A 24576-nucleotide genomic window follows, 5' to 3' on the forward strand; every position below is an offset into this window, starting at 1 on the left:
CATTCTTCTGCCTCAGTTATTCTGCTATTGATTCCTCCTAGTGTAGTATTCATCTCTGTTTATTTAGTCTTTAGTTCTTCTAGGTCTTTTATAAGCATTTCTTGCATCTTCTCCGTTGTTTCCCCAAGATCCTGGATCATCTTCACTATCATTATTCTGAATTCTTTTTCTGGAGGGCTGCCTATCTCCACTTCATTTAGTTGTTTTTCTGGGGTTTTGTCTTGTCCCCTCATGTGGGACGTAACTTTCTGCTTTTTCATCTCGATTCTCTCCCTGTAACGTGGTTTTTGTTGTAGCTGCTTTGGCATTGTGTCTCTTCTTACTTTTTCTGTCTGCCCTCTTATGGAGGAGGCTAAGAGACTTGAGTAAGCTTCCTGATAATAGGGACTGATGGGAAAACTGGGTATTGCTGTGGTGGGCAGGGCCTTGCTCAGTTCAGTTCAGTTGCTCAGTCGTGTCCGACTCTTTGCAACCCCATGAACCGCAGCATGCCAGGCCGCCCTGTCCATCACCAACTCCCAGAGTCCACCCAAACCCATGTCCATTGAGTCAGTGATGCCATCCAACCATCTCATCCTCTGTCATCCCCTTCTCCACCTGCCCTCAATCTTTCCCAGCATCAGGGTCTTTTCAAGTGAGTCAGCTCTTCACATCACGTAGCCAAAGTATTGGAGTTTCAGCTTCAACATCAGTCCTTCCAATGAACACCCAGGACTGATCTTTAGGATGGACTGGTTGGCTCTCCTTGCAGTCCAAGGGACTCTCAAGAGTCTTCTCCAACACCACAGTTCAAAAGCATCAATTCTTTGGTGCTCAGCTTTCTTTATAGTCGAACTCTCACATCCATACATGACCACTGGAAAAACAATAGCCTTGACTAGACGGACTTTGTTGGCAAAGTAATGTCTCTGCGTTTTAATATACTCTCTAGGTTGGTCATAACTTTCTTTCCAGGGAGTAAGCATCTTTTAATTTCATGGGTGCAATCACCGTCTGCAGTGATTTTGGAATCCAGAAAAATAAAGTCAGTCACTGTTTCCACTGTTTCGCCATCTATTTGCCATGAAGTGATGGGACCGGATGCCATGGTCTTAGTTTTCTGAATGTTGAGCTTTAAGCCAGCTTTTTCACTCTCCTCTTTCACTTTCAAGAGGCTCTTTAGTTCTTCATCACTTTATGCCATAAGGGTGGTGTCATCTGCACATCTGAGGTTATTGCTGTTTCTCCTGGCAATCTTGATTCCAGCTTGTGCTTCCTCCAGCCCAGCATTTCTCATGATGTACTCTGCATATAAGTTAAGTAAGTGGGGTGACCATATACAGCCTTGACGTACTCCTTTTCCTATTTGGAACCAGTCTGTTGTTCCATGTCCAGTTCTAACTGTTGCTTCCTGACCTGCATACAGATTTCTCAAGAGGCAGGTCAGGTGGTCTGGTATTCCCACCTCTTTCAGAATTTTCCACAGTTTATTGTGATCCACACAGTGAAAGACTTTGGCATAGTCAATAAAGCAGAAATAGATGTTTTTCTGGAACTCTGTTGCTTTTTTGATGATCCACTGGATGTTGGTAATTTGGTCTCTGGTTCCTCTGCCTTTTCTAAAACCAGCTTCAACACAGCTTTAATCCAATTATCTGCTGATGGGTTAGGTTGCATTCCCTCCCTGTTAGTTGTTTGGCCTGAGGCTACCTAACCCCGGAGTCTAGGAGCTCTAGGGTTAGTGGCCACCTCCAAGAGGGCTTACGCTAAGGGGGATCTTCCTAGACTGCTGCTACCAGTGCCCCCGTCCCTGTGATGAGCCCCTGTCAATTCATGCCTCCGCAGGAGACCCTCCAACACTATCAGGTAGTCTTGGTTCAGTCTCCTTTAAGGTCACTGCTCCTTTCCTCTGGGTTTTGATGTGGGCAAGATTTTGTTTGTGACTTCCAAGGCTGGAGTCTCTGTTTCCCCCAGTCCTATGGAAGTCCTATAATCAAATCCTGTTGGCCTTCAAGTTCAGATTTCTTGGGAATTCCCAGTCCCGTTTTTGGATCCCTCAGCTGGGAAGCCTGACTCAGGGTTCAGAACCTTCACAACAGTGGGAGAATTTCTTTGGTACTGTTATTCTCCAGTTTGTGGGTCACTCACCTGGTAGGTCTGAAATTTGATTTTATGGTGAATGTGTCCCTGCTATCATCTCACTGAGGCTTCTTCTTTGTCTTTGGACGTGGGGTATCTTTTTTTGGTGGGTTCCAGCACCCTCCTGTCAATGGTTGTTCAATAGCTAGTTGCGATTTTGGTGCTCTTGCAGGAGAAGATGAGTGCATGTCCTACTCCACCAACTTGAACAGGGTTCCCTTTTCTTTACATCCTCGCCAGCATTTCTCATTTATGTACTTTTTGATGATAGCCATTCTGACAAATCAAATGTGGTTTTGATTTGCATTTCCCTGATGGCTAATGATGTTTAGCATCTTTTCATGTGTGTATATTGGCCATCTGCATTTCCTTTCTGGAAAATTATCTATTCATATCTTCTGTCCATTTTTAAAATTAGGCTGTTTGAGTTGTTTTTTTTTTTTTTTTGAGATGTTGAGTTGTATGAACTCTTTTATATATGTGGAATATTAACCCCTTATCAGTCATGTCACTTGTAAATATTTTCTGACATTCAGTAAGCTGTCTTTTAGTATTGTCAGTGATTTCCTATACTGTGCAAAAGCTTTTACATTTAATTAGGTTCCATTTGTTTATTTTTGCTTTTATTTCCTTTGCTCTTGGAGATAGCTCCAAAAAAATACTGCTACAATTTATGTCAAAGAGTGTTCTGCCTATGTTTTCTTCTAGGAGTTTTATGGTATCTGGTCTTATTTAGGTATTTAGGTCTTTAATCCATTTTCAATTTATTTTTGTATATGATATAAGAATATTCTAATTTCATTCTTTTACATGTGGCTGTCCAGTTTTTCCAGCACCACTTATTGAAGAGACTGCCTTTTCTCCTTTGTGTATTCTTCCTCCTTTGTCATAGATTAATTGACAGTAAGTGCACAGGTTTATTTCTGTGTTCTCTATTCTATTCTCCATTGATCTATGTATCTGTTTTTGAGACAGTGCCATACTGTTTTATTTTTAAATTTTATTATTTGTCTTTTTATTTATTTTGGCTGTGCTCATTGCTGCATGTGGACTTCCTCTAGTTGTGGCGAGCAGGGGCTGCTCTCTAGTTTGTGGTGCATGGGCTTTTCATTGCAGTGGCTTCTCTTGTTGCAGAGCGTGGGCTCTAGAGTGTGGGCTTAGAAGTTGTGATGCGTGGGCTTAGTTGCCCCACAGCAGGTGGAGTCTTCCTGGACCAGGGATCAAATGCATGTCCCCTGCATTGGCAGGCAGATTCCTAACCACTGGACCACAAAGGATGTACAGTACCATACTGTTTTGATGACTGTATCTTTGTAGTATAGTCTGAAGTTGGGGGTGTGATTCTTCCAGCTTTGTTCTTCTTAAGATTGTTTTGGCTATTTGGGATCTTTTGTGTCTCCATTCAAATTTTAAAATTATTTGTTCTAAAAAATTTTTTTGTTCTATTTCTGTGAAAAATGCCATAAGTATTTTGATAGGGATAGTACTTGAATCTATAGATTGCCTTGGGTAATGTGGTCATTTTAGCAGTATTAATTCTTCCAATCCAAGAACACAGTATATCTTTCCATCAGTTTGTGTTGTCTTCAATTTCTTTTATCAGTCTTACAGTTTTCTGAGTAGAGAGATACAAATAAACCCTTCTTAGTAGATTTATTCCTAGGTATTTTATTCTTTTTAATACAGTGGTAAATGGGAATGTTTTTTTTAATTTCTCTTTCTGATAGTTCATTGTTACCATTTAGAAATGCAGCAGATTTCTGTATATTAATTTTGTATCCTTCAGCTTTACTGAATTCATTGATGATCTTTGGTAATTTTCTGGTGGCATCTTTAAGATTTTCTATGTCTAGTATTATGTCATCTGCAAACAGTGACAGTTTTACTTCTTCCTTTCCAATTTGAATTCCTTTTATTTCTTTTTCTTCTCTGATTGCCATGGCTAGGATTTCCAAAACTATGTTGAATAAAAGTAGTGAGACTGGGCATCCTTGTCTTGTTCCTGATCTTAGAGTAAATGCTTTCAGCTTTTCACCATGGAGTATGATGTTAGCTGTAGATTTGTCATAATGGCCTTTATATGTTTATGCTATTGCCAGGTATCTAGTATTGGATTTGTTTCTCTGGAGAACTAATATAGTGTATTACACCATAAACAATTTTCCAAGTCATTAAATATTCTATAATCTTATAGTATTTGCATAGATTTCAATTGTATGGGTATCCTCTGTTATAAGAAATTTAGATTATTTTCATTTTCATATTACAAATAATGCTGAAGTGTATACAACTTGTGTAGATGCACATCCCTGACTATTTCTTTAGAATAATTCCACAAATGAAATTAAAGTCAGAGTATTAAAAAATATAAAAGTTTTAAAGCATGTTGCCAAATAACTCTCCAAAAGGGTTATAGCCATTTATATACCTCCCTAATTAACCTACAAGGGTATTTGATTCTCTACTTTCATTAATATTGGATGTTATATTTTTAACTTGCCAAATTTGTTTTTTTTATGGATTTTTTTTCATTTGTATTTTGTTGATTTACAGTGAAATTGAACATTATGCTCACTGACAATTTGTTTCTGTCCTTTGCTAATTTTTTTGTTGGAGTGTTTCTTCTATCTAATTGATTCATGGCAATTCTTGCTATATTAAGAACTTCAGTTATTTGTATTCATTGAAATTTTTCAGACTCTTATAGATTTTTTTCAGAACCATACATTTTTAATTTATATATTCTTGACATAAAACATTGTGTGAGTTTATGGTTTACAACAAGTTGATCTGATGTATTTGGATATTGTAGTATGATTACCGCTGTAGAGTTAGCTAACATGTCTGTATCATGGTACATGATTATCATCTCTGCTTTGTGGTGAGAACAGTTAAGATCTAGTCTCTCAGACACTTAGAAATTTATAACACAATACTGTTGACTATAATCACTATGCTGTGCACTAGATTTCCAAGATTTATTTATCTACTAGTTACAAGTTTATACTCAGACATTTCTCCAGTTTCCCTATCTCCCAGCCTCTGATAACCACCATTCTACTCTCTGTTGCTGCAAGTTTAGCTTTTTCTTTTTATAAAAAAGTTTTAAAATGAAGTATATACAGTGTTGTGCTAATTTCTGTTATGTACCAAAGGAATTCAGTCCATAGGGTCACACAGAGTCGGACGCAAATGAAGCAATTTAGCATGCATGCACACAGCATATATGTGTGTGTGTGTGTGTTTATATATATTTATGTATATATGGCTTGTAGCCCGTCAGTCTCCTCTGTCCATGGGATTCTCTAGGCAAGAATACTGGAGTGGGTTGCTGTGCTCTCCTCCAGGGGGTCTTCCCAACCCAGGGGTTGAACCCAAGTCTCTTATGTCTCCTACACTGGCAGGTAGATTCTTTACCACTAGCACCACTTGGGAAGCCTATACATGTGTATGTGTATATATGTATACCTACATACATTTATATACGTATTTATATTAGTTTTTTTTTCCCCACTATGGTTTATCTCAGGATGTTGATTATAGTTCCCTGTGCTATACAGTAGGACCTTGTTTCTCCATCCTGTGTGTAATAGTTTGCCTCTGCAAACCCCAGACTCCCAGTCCATTCCCCCCCCTCAACTTCCCATCTTCTCCTTGGCAACCACAGTCTCTTCTCTATGTCTGTGAAGACTCTTACAGTTTTAACAGCAATTGATTATTTCATTCTGAATTTATCTTAGTAGATGTAAATCAAAAACTGTCATAGTCATATGATATTCATTTAGTTTAATGAATAAGACGCAGGCACTGTACTCTGTGATGAAGACAGATATGAAAGATGTGCTCAGAGCTGAGCCTTTTAGACAAATGTGTAATTAACTTAGCTTTCCAATGAATAGTGATAATAGTTGCTAATACTGAAGCATAACTAAACCTTAAGGTTTAAAAACAAGCAATTTAAGTAGAATAGTATCTTTGAGGCTGTCATCTCCCTTTATTTATTTTTTTAATATTTAACGTATTTTCCCTCTGTTTTCTCTCCCCACTATATAAAAATCTGTATCCCTTCTGCTTTTCTCTTTCTTTACCTTTGATTATTCTGTTTCATTTTCCCCTCCTGTCATTTAACATATAAAAATACAAAATTAAAGTACATTTTAATCTGTTTATAATTGTTGTAAAACATTGTGAAAATTACTATTGAAGCATTTTGCTTGCAGTTTCTTTTTTTTGGCAGTTTCTATTTTTAAGATTAGATTAATTGGACCTATTGTATTATTAGGAATATATAAAGTAGCTAGTTGTTTGGAATTGGTTTTCCATTGTGCTCACATCCACCCCACCTTCCTACCAAGATATTATAGTAATGTGATAAAAACTTGCATTTGAGCTTTTTTCCTAATTGCAGCAATGCAAGGAAATCTTTCTAATTTACACAGCACTTTCCATTCCAAAGTCTTATATAACTAACCATAATATTTTATCAAGACCTAGTTTTCTGTGAAAATATATGCAAGTACAGCAGTGGTACTAAGAATAACAGGTGTTGGATTTTTAATTCTCATAATCTGTATTCTTTGGTGTGGACAATTTACCCTTTCCTTTAGTCTTAACTAGAAATATATGTAAATACATTTCTCTTTCCAGCCAGATTCTTGCCCCCAAGGTCTTCCTACAGAGAATTCATTATCTTTGTTCAGCAGTCATTGTACATTTCTACAACACAAATACACAAAAGAATGATCTTATGAAAATGATAGATTGGAGGGATGGTTCACAAAGGACCTCTTTGGTTTACAAAGGATTTGCTTCACGGTTTTCTAAAAGAGCATGTTTTCTTTAGTATGTTCCAAATGATTTTAACTTTTCAGAAATTCATCTTCTAGGTAAATAAAATTATCTTTTTTTCTCCCCTTTGTCTGACATAGATGAGAATATCTTGATACTGAACCTCACAGCTCTAAGTCTGCCTCCATTATAACAGCAAGATTTCAGGCCGTGGAAGAAGTGACCCCAGTTAGGAGATCAGGAGCTACCCTCATCTAAGGCCACATCTCTCTACTTCAGATACTTCACATCTCTAAAGTAGGGAAACGAATATGTCGCTTACTTTGAATAAAAGAGACGATGTGGAGCATGGGTTTACATCATTTAGTAAGGGAGAAGATAAGGAGGACAAGTTTGAAGATGCCTATGAAATTATCCCTGCAGCAGCAACAATGGATCTAGTATCTTCCTTGGAAGAATGCACAACAGGATTGTATTTATTTTTAAATAACAGATTCTCTGATGCCATACATCTCATTTATCCATGGTCAAAAAACAGCATATACCATGCTCTAATCTATAGCATCCTTATGGTTGTCAAGGCCTTCTTAACTTTTGATCCACAGGATGTAGAGATTGGGATGACTGCCACAAAGGAAGCTTTGAGAGTCTGTAACAATTTCCGAAGAAAATCTAGGGTGCTAAGTTTTTCTCGTCTAGTTAGCAAGCAGGGAATAAAGGCTATTAAAGAAGAGGAATTGCATGCAGAAGTCTGCTATGCTGAGTGTTTGATGTTGAAATCCACTGTAACATTTATACAGGATGACAGTATGTTTAGTTTTCTTAAAAGTGGGATCAACATTGGGTTAAGTTACCAAATATACAAAGACTGTCAACAAGTATTAACACAGATACCTGATTACCAAAGCAAAACCTACGGACACCTGGTTGGAGGCATAAAATTTGGACTTGGAATACTCAACTTGTTATTATCACTTGTGCCACCAAGGACACTTAAAATACTCAATGTTGTTGGATATTCTGGCGATAGAGAGGTAGGCTTGACTTTGCTTCATGAGAGTGCATCTGAATCCCATATAAATAATATATTTAGTGTTTTGGTTCTACTGTTTAATTACACTTATCTCTCCATAGCTTTTGGTGTTGAAAAGAATGATAGTTCTGCTGTGGAGAATCTCTTCCTAATCTACCTTCAGAAATTTCCAAACTGTGTCATACTTAAATTTTTTCATGCACGTTTTAGTATGCTGAAAGGGTATTTTAAACATGCCCAGTTAACATTAGAGGAGTGCATTTTTATTCAGAACGAATGGAAGCAGGTTCAACACCTCTGTTACTGGGAACTCATGTGGTGCCACATTTTTCTGCTGGAATGGAAGCAGGCTTACCACTATGCCCATGTGCTGTTTCAAAACAGCAGGTGGTCCAAATCAGTATATTCTTTCGCCAAAGCTTCCTTACTGGCTGTGCTTCCTCCTGATTTTGCGAAATCAGTAAGTGAGGACATGAGCTCTCTCTTTCTAAGCGTGGATAGCCTGAGAATCAGAATTTTAGGAACTTCTGTGCCGATAGAAAAATTTGTTGCTGAGAAGGGTCAGCGCTATGCGACAACTGCAGGCTGGTTTACAGCACAGCCCATCCTGGAATTTATGTATGCCTGGAGTGGCTTCCGAGTCATAAGCAAGGAACTAGAGCTTATTTCAGCCTGGCTATCAATCATTGACAAAGGAGAAGAACTTTTACAAGAAACTCCAAATAAAGAGTATGTCATAGATGACATAAGCTTATTAAATTTACTGAAAGGTCTGTGTCTGAAATACTTAGGAAAATATTCGATGGCTGAGTACTACTTTAGTCATGTCATTCAAATGGAGAAATTGTTAAAATATGACCACTATTTGGTGCCATATTCTTACTATGAACTGGGAATTCTATACTATCTAAAAGGAGATTATACCAGTGCAACAAAAACCCTAGAAAACATAAAAAATTACAAAGACTATTCCATGGAAGCCAGATTACAGTTTAGGGCTCACATAGCCCTTGAACAAATAGCTAAAGAAAAAGTGATTTAAACACAAGTGTGGTTTTGTTTTTTTTATGAGTGAAGTGTCTACTATCATCTTGATAATTAACAGGTAGAAAAATAATTTCTTTATGGAAGAAATCCAAGAAGAGGCAACTGCTAAGAGTCTGACTAGTAACAAGGAAGAAAGGAATTGGCCATTACTTTTTCCTCTTCCCTCCACCATACCTATAAAATGGAATGTTTTAGACTGGCAAATGGAGTGATGCATATTCTTGAAAAAGAAAAGGTAAATGATGTACATTTTATTTATTTATTTATTTTATTTTATTTTTAAAATTTTAATTGGAGGCTAATTACTTTACAGTATTGTAGTGGTTTTTGCCATACATTGACATGAATCAGCCATGGGTGTACATGTGTCTCCCATCCTGAACCCCCCCCCCCACCTCCTTCCCCATCCCATCCCTCAGGGTCATCCCAGTGCACCAGCCCTGAGTGTCCTGTCTCATGCATTGAACCTTGACTGGCGATCTATTTCACATATGGTAATACACATATTTCAATGCTATTCTCTCAAATCATCCCACCCTCACCTTCTCCCACAGAGTCCAAAAGTCTGTTCTTTACATCTGTGTCTCTTTTGCTGTCTTGCATATAGGATCATTGTTACCGTCTTTCTAAATTCCATATATATGCATTAATATACTGTATTGGTGTTATTTCTGATTCACTTCACTCTGTATAATAGGCTCCAGTTTTATCCCCCTCATTAGGACTGATCCAAATGTGATCTTTTTAATAGCCGAGTAATATTCCATTGTGTATATGTACCACAGCTTTCTTATCCATTTGTTTACCAAAGGACATCTAGGTTGCTTTCATGTTCTAGCTATTGTAAACAGTGCTGCGATGAACATTGGGGTACATGTGTCTCTTTCAATTCTGGTTTCCTCTGTGTGTATGCCCAGTAGTGGGATTGCTGGGTCGTATGGCAGTTCTATTTCCAGTTTTTTAAGGAATCTCCACACTGTTCTCCATAGTGGCTGTACTAGTTTGCATTCCCACCAGCAGTGTAAGAGGGTCCCCTTTTCTCCACACCCTCTCCAGCATTTATTGTTTGTAGACTTTTTGATAGCAGCCATTCTGACCGGCATGAGATGTTACCTCATTGTGGTTTTGATTTGCATTTCTCTGATATTGAGTGATGTTGAGCATCTTTTCATGTGTTTGTTAGCCATCTGTATGTCTTCTTTGGAGAAATTTCTGTTTAGTTCTTTGGCCCATTTTTTGATTGGGTTGTTTATTTTTCTGGAATTGAGCTGCAGGAGGTGCGTGTATATTTTTGAGATTAATTCTTTGTCAGTTGCTTTGTTTGCTATTATTTTCTCCCATTGTGAAGGCTGTCTTTTCACCTTGCTTATAGTTTCCTTCATTGTGCAAAAGCTTTTAAGTTTCATTAGGTCCCATTTGTTTATTTTTGCTTTTATTTCTGTTACTCGGGGAATCCTGCTATGATTTATGTCAGAGAGTGTTTTGCCGATGTTTTCCTCTAGGAGTTTTATAGTTTCTGGTCTTACATTTAGATCTTTAATCCGTTTTGAGTTTATTTTTGTGTATGGTGTTAGAAAGTGTTCTAGTTTCATTCTTTTACAGGTGGTTGACCAGTTTTCCCAGCACCACTTGTTAAAGAGATTGTCTTTTCTCCATTGTATATTCTTGCCTTCTTTGTAAAGATAAGGTGTCCATAGGTGCATGGATTTATCTCTGGGCCTTCTATTTCGTTCCATTGATCTATGTTTCTGTCTTTCTGCCAGTACCATACTGTCTTGATGACTTTGCTTTGTAGCATAGCCTGAAGTCAGGCAGGTTGATTCCTCCAGTTCCATTCTTCTTTCTCAAGATTGCTTTGGCTATTCGAGGTTTTTGGTAATTCCATACAAATTGTGCAATTATTTGTTCTAATTCTCTGAAAAATACTACTGGTAGCTTGATAGGGATTGCATTGAATCTATAGATTGCTTTGGGTAGTATACTCATTTTCACTATATTGATTCTTCCAATCCATGAACATGGTATTTTCTCCATCTGGTTGTGTCATCTTTGATTTCTTTCATCAGTGTTTTATAGTTTTCTATATATAGGTCTTTTGTTTCTTTAGTAGATTTATTCCTAAGTATTTTATTCTTTTGGTTGCAATGGTGAATAGAATTGTTTCCTTAATTTCTCTTTCTGTTTTCTCATTGTGAGTGTATAGGAATACACTAATTTCTTTGTATTAATTTTATATCCTGCAACTTTACTGTATGCACTGATTAGCTCTAGTAATTTTCTGGTGGAGTCTTTAGGGTTTTCTATGTAGAGGATCATGTCATCTGCAAACAGTGAGTTTTACTTCTTTTTTTTTCCAATCTGGATTCCTTTTATTTCTTTCTCTGCTCTGATTGCTGTGGCCAAAACTTCCAAAACTATGTTGAATAGCAGTGGTGAAAGTGGGCTCCCTTGTCTTGTTCCTGACTTTAGGGAAATGCTTTCAATTTTTCACCATTGAGGATAATGTTTCCTGTGGATTTATCATATATGGCTTTTATTATGTTGAGGTATGTCCCTTCTGTGCCTGCTTTCTGGAGGGTTTTTTTTATCAAAAATGGGTGTTGAATTTTGTCAAAGGCTTTCTCTGCACCTATTGAGATAATCATGTGGTTTTTATCTTTTAATTTGTAAATGTGGTGTATCACATTGGTTGATTGGCGAATATTGAAGAATCCTTGCATCCCTGGGATAAAGCCCACTTCTTCATGATGTATGATGTTTTTAATATGTTGTTGGATTCTGTTTGCTAGAATTTTGTTGAGGATTTTTGCATCTGTGTTCATTTGTGATATTGGCCTGTAGTTTTCTTTTTTTGTGGCATCTTTGTCTGGTTTTGGTATTAGGGTGATGGTGGCCTCATAGAATGAGTTTGGAAGTTGACCTTCCTCTGCAAGTTTCTGGAAGAGTTTGAGTAGGATAGGTGTTAGCTCTTCTCTAAATTTTGGTAGAATTCAGCTGTGAAGCTGTCTGGTCCTGGGCTTTTGTTTGTTGGAAGATTTCTGATTACTGTTTTGATTTCTGTGCTTGTGATGTGTCTGTTAAGATTTTCTATTTCTTCCTGGTCTAGTTCTGGAAAGTTATACTTTTCTAAGAATTTGTCCATTTCTTCCAAGTTGTCTGTTTTATTGGCATATAGTTGCTGATAGTAGTCTCTTATGATCCTTTGTATTTCTGTGTTGTCTGTTGTAATTTGTCCATTTTCATTCTTAATTTTGTTGATTTGATTCTTCTCCCTTTGTTTCTTGATGAGTTTGGCTAATGGTTTTTCTATTTTATTTATCTTCTCAAAGAACCAGCTTTTAGCTTTGTTGATTTTTGCTATGGTCTCTTTTGTTTCTTTTGCTCTTATTTCTGCCCTAACTTTTGTGATTTCTTTCCTTCCACTAACCCTGGGGTTCTTCATTTCTTCCTTTTCTAGTTGCTTTAGGTGTAGAGTTAGGTTATTTATTTGATTTCTCTCCTGTTTCTTGAGGTAGGCTTGTATTGCTATGAACCTTCCCCTTAGCACTGCTTTTACTGAATCCCATAGGTTTTGGGTTGTTGTGTTTTCATTTTCATTCATTTCTATGCATATTTTGATTTCTTCTGTGATTTGTTGGTTATTCAGAAGTGTGTTGTTTAGCCTCCATATGTTTGTATTTTTAATAGTTTTTTTCCTGTAATTGACATTTAATCTTACGGCATTGTGATCAGAAAAGATGCTTGAGATGATTTCAAGTTTCTTGCATTTACTAAGGCTAGATTTATGGCCCAGGATATGATCTATCCTGGAGAACGTTCCATGTGCACTTGAGAAAAAGGTGAAATTCATTGTTTTAGGGTGAAATGTCATATAGATATCAATTAGGTCTAACCCGTCCATTGTATCATTTAAAGTTTGTGTTTCCTTGCTAATTTTCTGTTTAGTTGATCTATCTATAGATGTGAGTGGGATATTAAAGTCTCCCACTATTATTGTGTTACTGTTAATTTCCCCTTTCATATTTGTTAGCATTTGCCTTACATATTGTGGTGCTCCTATGTTGGGTGCGTATATATTTATAATTGTTATATCTTCTTCTTTGATGGATCCTTTGATCATTATGTAGTGTCCTTTGTCTCTTTTAATGGCCTTTATTTCAAAGTTTTATTTTATCTGATATGAGTATTGCTACACCTGCTTTCTTTTGGTCTCCATTTGCATGAAATATCTTTATCCAGCCCTTCACTTTCAGTCTGTATGTGTCCCTAGGTTTGAGGTGGGTCTCTTGTAGGCATCATATATAGGGGTCTTGTTTTTGTATCCATTCAGTCAGTCTTTGTCTTTTGGTTGGGGCATTCAACCCATTTACATTTAAGGTAGTTATTGATAAATATGGTCCCATTGCCATTTGCTTTGTTGTTTTGGGGTCACGTTTGTACGACCTTTCTGTGTTTCCTGTCTAGAAAAGATCCTTTAGCATTTGTTGGAGAGCTGGTTTGGTGGTGCTGAATTCTCTGAGCTTTTGCTTGTCGGTAAAGCTTTTGAATTCTCCTTCATATTTGAATGAGATCCTTGCTCAGTACAGTAATCTGGGTTGTAGGTTTTTCTCTTTCATCATTTTAAGTGTGTCCAGCCATTCCCTTCTGGCTTGAAGAGTTACTGTTGAAAGATAAGCTGTTATCCTTGTGGGTTATTTATTGTTTTTCCCTTGCTGCTTTTAATATTTGTTCTTTGTGTTTGATCTTTGTTAATTTGATTAATATGTGTCTTGGGCGTTTTGCCTTGGGTTTATCCTGTTTGGGACTCTCTGGGTTTCTTGGACTTGGGTGATTATTTCCTTCCCCATTTTAGGGAAGTTTTCAGCTATTATCTCCTCGAGTATTTTCTCATGGCCTTTCTTTTTGTCTTCTTCTTCTGGGATTCCTATGATTCGAATGTTGGGGCATTTACCATTGTCCCAGAGGTCTCTGAGGTTGTCCTCATTTTTTTAATTCTTTTTTCTTTTTTCCTCTCTGCTTCATTTATTTCCACCATTCTATCTTCCACCTCACTTATCCTGTCTTCTGCCTCAGTTATTGTACTGTTGGTTCCCTCCAGAGTGCTTTCTCAGTTATTGGATTATTCATTATTGATTGACTCTTTTTTATTTCTTCTAGGTCTTTGTTAAACATTTCTTGCATTTTCTCAATCCTTGTCTCCAGACTATTTATCTGTAATTCCATTTTGTTTTCAAATTTTTGGATCATTTTTACTATCATTACTCTGAATTCTTTGTCAGATAGACTCCCTATCTTCTCCTCTTTTGTTTGGTTTGGTGGGCTTTTATCATGTTCCTTTACCTGCTGAATATTTCTCTGCCTTTTCATCTTGTTTAGGTTGCTGTGTTTGGGGTGGCCTTTCTGTATGCTGGAAGTTTGTGGTTCCTCTTTATTGTGGAGGTTCCTCCTTGTGGGTGGGGTTGGCCGAGTGGCTTGTCAAGGTTTCATGGCTAGGGAAGCTTGTGTCAATGTTATGGTGGGTGGGGCTGCATCTCTTCTCTCTGGAGTGCAATGGAGTGTCCAGTAGTGAGTTTTGAGATGTCTGTGGGTTTGGTGTGACTTTTGGCCGCCTGTATTTTTGTGCTCAGGGTTATGTTCCTGCTTTGTTGGAGAATTAGCTTGGTATGTTTGCTCTTAAACTTGTTGGCTCTTGGGTGGAGCTTGGTTTCAGTGTAGGTATGGAGGCTTTTGTTTGAGCTCTTGTCGATTGTTGGTCCCTAGAGTCAGGAGTTTTTTGGTGTGCTCGAGTTTTGGATTTAGGCCTCCAGCCTCTGGCTTTCAGTCTTATTCTTATAGTAGCCTCAAGACTTCTCCATTCATACAGCACCGATGATAAAACATCGAGGTTAATGGTGAAAAGATTCTCAGTGAGGGACTCCCAGAGAGGTTCACAGAGTTGCATGAAGAAGAGAAGAGGGAGGAGGGAGATAGAGGTGACCAGGATGAGAAAAGGGGGAGCCCAAAGGGGAGAGAGCAGTCTAGCCAGTAATCAATTCCCTATTTGCTCTCCACAGTCTGGAACACTCAAGAGAGGTTCATGGAGTTCCATACAGAAGAGAAGAGGGAGGAACAAGATAGAGGAGACCAGGAGGAGAGGAGAAAGGGTCAAAAGGAGAGAGACCAATCTAGCCAGAGATCAGTTCCCTAAGTTTTCTCCACAGCCTGGAACACCCAAAGAGATTCACAGAGTTAAGTAGAAAAGAGAAGGGGGAGGGAGGAGATAGAGGTGATCTGGGGGGAAAAAAGGAAAGTCAAAAGGGGAGAGAGCAATCAAGCCAGTAATCACACTCCTTAGTAAAAACGGGTACTGAAGATTTGATTCTTAAAGGTACATAATTGATAACAAATACCAAAAAGCAAAGATTAAAAATCTAGTGTAGAGGTTAGAATCTCAAAAATACAATATTAAAAAAAACAAAAATAATCGCAAAAGTTATGTAAAAAAATATGAAATTTGCTTTAAAAATAGGGTATTTTTTTTTCAAGGTAATAGTAGGTTTTAAAAATGAAAGTTAAAGGAGTAATAAAGAACTTTAAAAAGTTAGAAAATTATAATAGTAAAATATATCTAGGAATTTATCTGGCACTGTTGAGGGCAGTATGTGGTCAGTTCAGTTCCATATAGTTCCTTGTTCCACCTTATACCTCTCAAGGTGTATAGGTCCCTTCCAATGTAGCCAGTGCTAATTACAGGGTTTTAATCTGTTGCACCCATCACTTTTAAAGCTGTTCCCTCTTTGTTTATTTTGGCCTCCTCTGTTTGCAAGTCTCTTCAGCATCTAACTTCCGCCCTGACACAAGGAGGGAAGGTGGTCACTTATTTAGGCTCACTCGTTCAGTTGTGCTGCGGGGAGGGAGGAACACTGCAAATGAACGTCACTGGCGTGTGTGGGGAGCGCTTGCAGTGTCTGGGCCACACTGGGTTTGCCTCCGCTCACAGCGTGTGTGCTTTCCTGGTCTACACTGCTCAGGCTCCAGGTTGCTCTGCAGGAACTGTCTAAAGAGGGCCCTGGATTGTGTGCACTTCCCAGGTCTAGGCTGCTCAGGTTCAGGTTCTTGGGTATTCCACAAAGGCACAGACGGCTGGGCCTGGGTTTTGTGCCCTTCCCAGGTCCAAGTAGCTCCAGGGACCGGGTGCTTGGCGAGTGCACTCTCCCCAGGTGGGCGGCGCGTCTTATCACCTCCCCGTCCTGGCCTGGGTTTCCCGGGTGCGCAGCGGGAGCGCTGTCTCAGGTGTGCTGTGTCTCCTCTGGGGAGCTGACCTCTGGCTGCGACCCTCCTGGTGGATGTCAACTGTCCAGGACCCCAGGAAGACTTGGTTAGCAACTGGGAGCCTGCTGGCAGTTTGGTAGGGGATGCCATCTCAGGGGCCTAGTTTGCCCCTTGCCTTCTGGCTCTGACTGTGACCCGCCTGCCTCCCTGCCTCTGGCGGGGGATGGGCCGGTCCGCTGTCAGCTAGCTGTCCTCTGGTATTCACTCAGTCCTTTGTTCTGTGAGCGGCCCGGCAGTGCCTTGATGCTACTGCTAAGTCGCTTCAGTTGTGTCCAACTCTGTGCAACCCCATAGAGTGCAGCCCACCAGGCTCCCCCATCCCTGGGATTCTCCAGGCAAGAACACTGGAGTGGGTTGCCATTTCCTTTTCATGCATGAAAAGTGAAAAGGGGAAGTGAAAGGGAAAGTGAAGTCGCTCAGTCGTGTCTGACTCTTTGTGACCCCATGAATCACAGCACACCAGGCCTCCCTGTCCATCACCAACTCCTGGAGTTTACTCAAACTCATATCCATCGAGTCGGTGATGCCATCCAGCCATCTCATCCTCTGTCATCCCCTTCTCCTTGTGCCCCCAATCCCTCCCAGCATCAGGGTCTTTTCCAATGAGTCAGCTCTTTGCATGAGGTGGCCAAAGTATTGGAGTTTCAGCTTCAGCATCAGTCCTTCCAATGAACACCCAGGACTGATCTTTAGGATGGACTGGTTGGATTTCCTTGTAGTCCAAGGGACTCTCAAGAGTCTTCTCCAACGCCACGGTTCAAAAGCATCAATTTTCGGCGCTCAGCTTTCTTTACAGTCCAACTCTCACATCCATACATGACCACTGGAGAAACCATAGCCTTGACTAGACGGACCTATGTTGGCAAAGTAATGTCTCTCCTTTTTAATATGCTATCTGCTGCTCCTAAGTCACTTCAGTCGTGTCCGACTCTGTGTGACCCCATATACGGCAGCCCAGCAGACTCCCCCGTCCCTGGGATTCTCCAGGCAAGAATGCTGGAGTGTTTGCTATGTCCTTCTCCAATGCATGAAAGTGAAAAGTGAAAGTGAAGTTGCTCAGTCGTGTCTGACTCTTCGTGACCCCATAGGCTGCAGCCTACCAGGCCCCTCCATCCATGGGAGTTTCCAGGCAAGAGTACTGGAGTGGGTTGCCATTGCCTTCTCCATAATATGCTATCTAGGTTGGTCATAACTTTCCTTCCAAGGAGTAGGTGTCTTTTAGTTTGATGGCTTCAATCACCATCTACAGTGATTTTGGAACCCAATAAAATAAAGTCTGACACTGTTTCCACTGTCTCCCCATCTTTTTCCCATGAAGTGATGGGACCAGATGCCATGATCTTAGTTTTCTGAATGTTGAGCTTTAAGCCAACTTTTTCTCTTCTTTTTCTCCTCTTTCACTTTCATCAAGAGGCTTTTTAGTTCCTCTTCACCTTCTGCCATAAGGGTGGTGTCATCTGCATATTTGAGGTTATTGATATTTCTCCCGGCAATCTTGATTCCAGCTTGTGCTTCTTCCAGCCCAGCGTTTCTCATGATGTACTCTGCATATAAGTTAAATAAGCAGGGTGACAATATACAGCCTTGACGTACTCCTTTTCCTATTTGGAACCAGTCTGCTGTTCCATGTCTAATTCTAACTGTTGTTTCTTGACCTGCAAACAGATTTCTGAGGAGACAGGTCAGGTGGTCTGGTATTCCCATCTCTTTCAGAATTTTCCACAATTCATTGTGATCCACACAGTGAAAGACTTTGGCATAGTCAATAAAGCAGAAATAGATGTTTTTCTGGAACTCTCTTGCTTTTTCAATGATCCAGTGGATGTTGGCAATTTGATCTCTGGTTCCTCTGCCTTTTCTAAAACCAGCTTGAACATCTGGAAGTTCACAGTTCACGTATTGCTGAAGCCTGGCTTAGAGAATTTTGAGCATTACTTTACTAGCGTGTGAGATGAGTGCAATTGTGCAGTAGTTTGAGCATTCTTTGGGATTGCCTTTCTTTGGAATTAGAATGAAAACTGACCTTTTCCAGTCCTGTGGCCACTGCTGAGTTTTCCAAATTTGCTGGCATGAGTGCACAACTTTCACAGCATCATCTTTCAGGATTTGAAATAGCTCAACTGGAATTCCATCACCTCACTAGCTTTGTTCATAGTGATGCTTTCTAAGGCCCACTTGACTTCACATTCCGGGATGTCTGGCTCTAGGTGAGTGATCACACCATTGTGATTATCTGGGTCATGAAGATCTTTTTTGTACAGTTCTTCTGTGTATTCTTGCCACCTTTTCTTAATATCTTCTGCTTCAGTTAGGTCCATACCATTTCATTCCTTTATCGAACCCATCTTTGCATGAAATGTTCCCTTGGTATCTCTAATTTTCTTGAAGAGGTCTCTAGTCTTTCCCATTCTGTTGTTTTCCTCTATTTGTGTGCATTGATCACTGAGGAAGGCTTTCTTATCTCTCCTTGCTATTCTTTGGAACTCTGCATTCAAGTAGGAATATCTTTCCTTTTCTCCTTTGCGTTTCACTTCTCTTCTTTTCACAGCTATTTGTAAGGCCTCCTCAGACAACCACTTTGCCTTTTTGCATTTCTTTTCCGTGGGGATGGTCTTGATCCCTGTCTCCTGTACAGTGTCACGAACCTCCATCCATAGTTCATCAGGCACTCTGTCTATCAGATCTAATCCCTTAAGTCTATTTCTCACTTCCACTGTATAGTCATAAGGGATTTGATTTAGGTCATACCTGAATGGTCTAGTGGTTTTCCCTACTTTCTTCAATTTTTTTTTTTTTTTACCATTTAAATGCTTTTTACTATTTGTAAATATCATTCAATGCCATCAACAGGATAATCTCTCTTCTTTCCAGATCTCATTTTCTCCATAACAGGTTTCCATGACAACTTATATTTAAATTTTTATAAATTTCTAATATATTTTTAAGGATACAATTCATAAGTATAAAATATAAACTTATTTACCAAGTTAACCTGAACAATTTAGACTGCTCAAATATGTATTTACATCATAAATTAAAAGCAACAGAGGAGGGGGAAATGCCAACCAAAACGAAAGGCAAAAATACAATGTTGTAAAATTCAATTACCTAGTTCCTATCACTGTTGTTTCAGTGGGCCACTTTAGACTATATAAGTTAGAAGTAAAACAAATCTACTATATAATCAAGTTACTCCCCTCAATACTGGGAAAGGATAAGGACAATGATGAAACAAGTATAACAAATTGAAAACAGAATTTGCACAGTTAAAATTGTTCATCTCAAGTACATCAATAAAAGATGAACTAATGTAAAATGAAAAAGGGTTTATAAAAGTTAAATACTTCTATTAAGAACGACATCAGTAAGACCACAGCTGAAACAAACCCCTTGATAATTGATTTTATGTCTCCTAGAATCATGTCCATGAAAAATATAATTTCATCCAGTGACCTCCCAATGTAATTCTATTTACCAAAGTAGTCAGATAATATTGTCGGTCAATCATCTGAACTATAAGTGTCCATAAAAAATATTAAATCACATGTAGATAGAATGGTGACTTCTGAGTACTCTTTTTTAAGCGACCCTTAATAATTTGAAAAGGAATTTTTCTGAAGACAAGTCCCAAAAATGTTAGCCAATCCGGGCGGCTCTGGACGAGTAGGGTTCCTCGAAGAGAGCCCACATGCGGGGCTGCAGCCTCCTCCAGCGGCCAGACTTGCCGTCGGGGCCCCCCAGGCCCGCGGCGTCCTCGATGCCCAGCCTCTTGGCCGCCAGGTCCTCGTCGTCGCCGGGGTCGCCGCCGAGGAGGTCGGGGGCCTCGAAGATGTCGAGCGCCTCCTCGGCGTCGCGGTGCTGCCGGTAGGTCATCCAGCAGCAGGGCTCCACGTCGGTCTCGTCGATGCCCCAGAAGGCCAGCTCCTCCTCGAAGAGCGGCCCGCACACGTCGGCCGGGCAGTGCAGCTTGCCGGTGCGGTAGTAGTTGAGCACGTAAGCGAAGACGCCCGGGTGCCGGTCGAAGAAGAACTCGCGGCCGCCCCCGGCGGGGTGGTCGCCGCCGCGGGCGCTGCAGTTGCGCGCGCCGCCCTCCAGGCAGCCGCCCGGCTCGGGGGACCGCGGGGGCGGCCGCGGCGGCGGCGAGCGCGCAGGGGGCGGCGGCTGCAGCGGGTCGCCCTGGGGCTCGGAGGCGGCGAGCAGGGCCAGGCGCGTCCCGGGCAGGCTCTTGAGTGTCCTGCGGTAGGTTTCGTGCCGGGTGCCCCCGACATTGAGGATCACCCTCTCGTTGCTCTCGATCTTGCCCATCTCTGTGCCTCAGACATGACTTAAGGAGACCGAGAGGAAAGTGCTGCTGCTCCGGCGTCCGAGCGAACGAGGGGCTCGGGGCAGCCCGACTGAGTCCCGACGCCCAGCCCAGCCGCCCCGCGCCAACGAGAAACTACTTGGCGTCTTCCGGGTGCAGGTGGTTGGGCCGCTGCCCCGGGGGCCGAGCTCTCGGAGACAGCGCCCGCCGGCCTCGCGCCGCGCCGCCCGCCCTCATTCCGCGAGCGGCGGGCGCGCCCCGCGCCGACCTCGGCGCCCAGAGGCAGCATCGCGCGGGGCTGGGCGGACCATGGAGCGCGGGGCGGGCCCCGCCGGCGCGCCGCGACCCCGCCGGCAGCGGCCGCCGCGCCGCCCACCCGAGGCCGGGGGGCTCATCCGCCCGCAGGCGAGCCCGCCCTCCCGCTCGCGCGGACCGCAGGTCTCCTTCCGCCCCTCAGGCGGCCGCGGCCGGAGCCGCCCCTCCGCGCCTCTCGCCGCCGGCCTCTGCCACTTTCTTCCATTTAAGTCTGAATTTGGCAATTAAGATGTTCATGATCTGAGCCACAGTCAGCTCCCTGTCCTGTTTTTGCTGACTGTATAAAGCTTCTCCGTCTTTGGCTGCAAAGAATATAATCAGTCTGATTTCGAATACCCAATTGTGGATGTGACTGGTGATAGAAGCAAGGTCCGATGCTGTAAAGAGCAATACTGAGTAGGAACCTGGAATGTTAGGTCCATGAATCAAGGCAAATTGGAAGTGGTCAAACAGGAGATGGCAAGAGTGAATTTCGACATTCTAGGAATCAGCTAACTAAAATGGACTGGAATGGGTGAATTTAACTCAGATGACCATTATATCTACTACTGTGGGCAGGAATCCCTTAGAAGAAATGGAGTAGCCATCATGGGCAACAAGAGTCTGAAATGCAGTACTTGGATGCAATCTCAAAAATGACAGAATGATCTCTGTTCATTTCCAAGGCAAACCATTCAGTATCACGGTATGCCCCAACCAGTTATGCTGACGAAGCTGAAGTTGAACGGTTCTATGAAGACCTATAAGACCTTTTAGAACTAACACCCCAAAAAGACGTCCTTTTCATTATAGGCGGCTGGAATGCAAAAGTAAGAAGTCAAAAAACACCTGGAGTAACAGACAATTTGGCCTTTGAGTACGGAATGAAGCAGGGCAAAGGCTAATAGAGTTTTTGCCAAGAGAACAGACTGGTCATAGCAAACACCTTTCAACAACACAAGAGAAGGCAGTGCCTTAGGTTAGAGCTTTTTGCAGGAAACTTCTCTCTCTGTATTCCCCCCCGCCCCCCCCCCGCCCCCCCCCCTCTGGCTATCCCACGGTTTGGGTTGCTGTCTCACGTTAGCTCCCTCAGATTGCTCATTCAGGCCCCGTCCTAAGCAGAGCAGCCCGTGCCTCCCGGTTCAGCCCCAGCTTGCTGGTGGCGGGATGTGAGCGTCCGGGCTACTTCTCCTCTGGGAGTTGGAGATAGGCGCGTAATCTGTGGGTTTTATTTTATTTATTTTTTCTCCCAGTTATGTTGCCCTCTGAGATTCGAGAACTCCCCACAGACCCGCCAGTGAGAAGGTTTCCTGGTGTTTGGAAACTTCTCTTTTAAGTCTCCCTCCCCAGGACAGGTATCTGTCCCTAACTCTTTTGTCTCTTTTTATCTATTAAATTTTGTCCTACCTCCTTTTGAAGACAATGAGCTGCCTTTCTGGGTGCCTGGTGTCCTCCGCCAGCGTTCAGAAGTTGTTTTGTGGTATTTGCTCAGCGTTCAAATGATCTTTCGATGAATTTGTGGGGGAGAAAGTGGTCTCCCCATCCTATTCCTGCACCATCTTCTGACTCCATGATGTACATTTTAAACATACTGGCTCTCTTATATGTAATGAATTTACCAATTAAATTAGACAACATTTTTGAAAAGAAATATTTTTTTAAACATCTCACTGAATAATATAGACAGCTCACAAATAAAATAGGGGAAGTAGCTATACTGGGAATCCCAGTGCCCTGTAAATGTTTTTTTTTTTAATTATTAAAGAAAGAAAAAAGACTTTAAGATCTTATGACATTTCAAAACAATGACGTACTGAATAGCATAGACTCTTTTTTTTTTTTTTTTAGCATAGACTCTTGAATGGTCTTCCCTTGTACACGATTCTTTTTTTTCATTTATTTTTATTTTATTTTTATTTTTTTTAAATTTTTTAATTTTTTAATTTTTTTATTTTTTCCATTTATTTTTATTAGTTGGAGGCTAATTACTCTCCATCATTACAGTAGTTTTTGTCATATATTGAAATGAATTAGCCATGGATTTACATGTATTCCCCATCCCGGTCCCCCCTCCCACCTCCCTCCCCACCCGATCCCTCTGGGTCTTCCCAGTGCACCAGGCCCGAGCACTTGTCTCATGTATCCAACCTGGGCTGGTGATCTGTTTCACCCTAGATAATATACATGTTTTGATGCTGTTCTCTTGAAACATCCCACCCTTGCCTTCTCCCACAGAGTCCACAATTCTGTTCTATACATCTGAGTCTCTTTTTCTGTTTTGCATATAGGGTTATCATTACCATCTTTCTAAATTCCATATATATGTGTTAGTATACTGTAATGGTCTTTATCTTTCTGGCTTACTTCGCTCTGTATAATGGGCTCCAGTTTCATCCATCTCATTAGAACTGATTCAAATGAATTCTTTTTAATGGCTGAGTAATATTCCATGGTGTATATGTACCACAGCTTCCTCATCCATTCGTCTGCTGATGGGCATCTAGGTTGCTTCCATGTCCTGGCTATTATAAACAGTGCTGCGATGAACATTGGGGTGCACGTGTCTCTTTCAGATCTGGTTTCCTTGGCGTGTATGCCCAGAAGTGGGATTGCTGGGTCATATGGCAGTTCTATTTCCAGCTTTTTAAGAAATCTCCACACTGTTTTCCATAGTGGCTGTACTAATTTGCATTCCCACCAACAGTGTAAGAGGGTTCCCTTTTCTCCACACCCTCTCCAGCATTTATTGCTTGTAGACTTTTGGATAGCAGCCATCCTGACTGGTGTGTAATGGTACCTCATTGTGGTTTTGATTTGCATTTCTCTGATAATGAGTGATGTTGAGCATCTTTTCATGTGTTTTTTTGCCATCTGTATGTCTTCCTTGGAGAAATGTCTGCTTAGTTCTTCGGCCCATTTTTTTGATTGGGTCATTTATTTTTCTGGAGTTGAGCTGGAGGAGTTGCTTGTATATTTTTGAGATTAATCCTTTTTTGCTTCGTTTGCTATTTTCTCCCAATCTGAGGGCTGTCTTTTCACCTTGCTTATAGTTTCCTTTGTTGTGCAAAAGCTTTTAAGTTTCATTAGGTCCCATTTGTTTATTTTTGCTTTTGTTTCTAAAATTCTGGGATGTGGGTCATAGAGGATCCTGCTGTGATTTATGTCGGAGAGTGTTTTGCCTATGTTCTCCTCTAGAAGTTTTATAGTTTCTGGTCTTACATTTAGATCTTTAATCCATTTTGAGTTTATTTTTGTGTATGGTGTTAGAAAGGTACACGATTCTTTTTGCTGGTTTTTTATACCCAAGATGATATCTTCCCCTGTGTGATCAGTGCTGTAGTTTATCCTTTTTCATTAGGAAGCTCGAATATGGGCCTGTAATTTGCCACAAAATAGGGAAGAAAGAGGCCTCCCTTCCACACACACATAAACCTTCTGAAAATAATTGGAGGACAAGAGGATAAATTCACTGGATAGAAAAAAAGAAGAGACTAGGTTGTTTGAGGGAGAGTTTAGTTACTGCATAGCCTCTCTTTAGTTGCCCTCCATAAGGTATAATTCCGCTGAAGATCAGCTTTTCCACATCATTAAGCCAGTTGCATCTACGCTGCTGCCACTGTTCATGAGCTACACTAAGAGTAAACAGCAGCTGTAGGAATGGGGCTTCTTATGGTTTTGCCTG

General features: G+C 40.9%; 1 protein-coding gene across 9 annotated transcripts in view; it reads left to right on the forward strand.

The window, feature by feature from the left end:
- The window catches only part of GEMIN6 (gem nuclear organelle associated protein 6), a 45319-nt gene that overhangs the window by 10359 nt on the left and 10384 nt on the right, over positions 1 to 24576 (forward strand). For 7 of the 9 annotated variants that reach the window (XR_011491427.1, XR_011491418.1, XR_011491419.1 and 4 more), the window contains one exon: positions 7047 to 9221. The exons of the other annotated variants lie outside the window; for them this stretch is intronic. The gene's annotated coding sequence lies outside the window, so the exon portion shown is untranslated. The remainder of the gene's footprint in view (positions 1 to 7046; positions 9222 to 24576) is intronic. 9 annotated transcript variants of the gene reach the window in all.

This window comes from Odocoileus virginianus, chromosome 2 (assembly GCF_023699985.2).
Source record: "Odocoileus virginianus isolate 20LAN1187 ecotype Illinois chromosome 2, Ovbor_1.2, whole genome shotgun sequence".
NCBI classification, from domain to species: domain Eukaryota; kingdom Metazoa; phylum Chordata; class Mammalia; order Artiodactyla; family Cervidae; genus Odocoileus; species Odocoileus virginianus.